Below are 243 nucleotides of genomic sequence, written 5' to 3'. Positions count from 1 at the left end.
CGCTCCGCTCCTTCCGCTTTCCCGGCAGGCCCCACGAGGCGCCTGCGCACTCGGTGACCTTCCAGGGAGAACGCGGTCTGGCGCGGCCCAGGCAGCTGATCTTGCCGAGGTGAGAGCGGGCCGAGCAGGCTGCCCAGCTCTCTGCGGCCGGGCCTGAGGCGGGCGCGGGACGAGCAGGGCCGGGGAGCGAGGGAACGGCAGTGCGCGCGGGGCTTCCGCCGACCTTGAGCCAGCCGCTCGGCC

The 243-nt window shown here is 75.3% G+C and overlaps 1 protein-coding gene across 1 annotated transcript in view; it reads left to right on the top strand.

Moving 5' to 3' along the window:
- Positions 1-243, top strand: part of LOC102018979 (chromosome unknown open reading frame, human C14orf2) — a 4,328-nt gene continuing 4,085 nt past the window's right edge. The window contains exon 1 of the mRNA XM_005410816.1: positions 1-109. The gene's annotated coding sequence lies outside the window, so the exon portion shown is untranslated. The remainder of the gene's footprint in view (positions 110-243) is intronic.

Source organism: Chinchilla lanigera, unplaced genomic scaffold (assembly GCF_000276665.1).
Source record: "Chinchilla lanigera isolate Chin_1 unplaced genomic scaffold, ChiLan1.0 scaffold00137, whole genome shotgun sequence".
Lineage (NCBI taxonomy): Eukaryota > Metazoa > Chordata > Mammalia > Rodentia > Chinchillidae > Chinchilla > Chinchilla lanigera.
The sequence above is the reverse complement of the archived record's forward strand: the minus strand, read 5'-3'. Positions and strand labels throughout refer to the sequence as shown.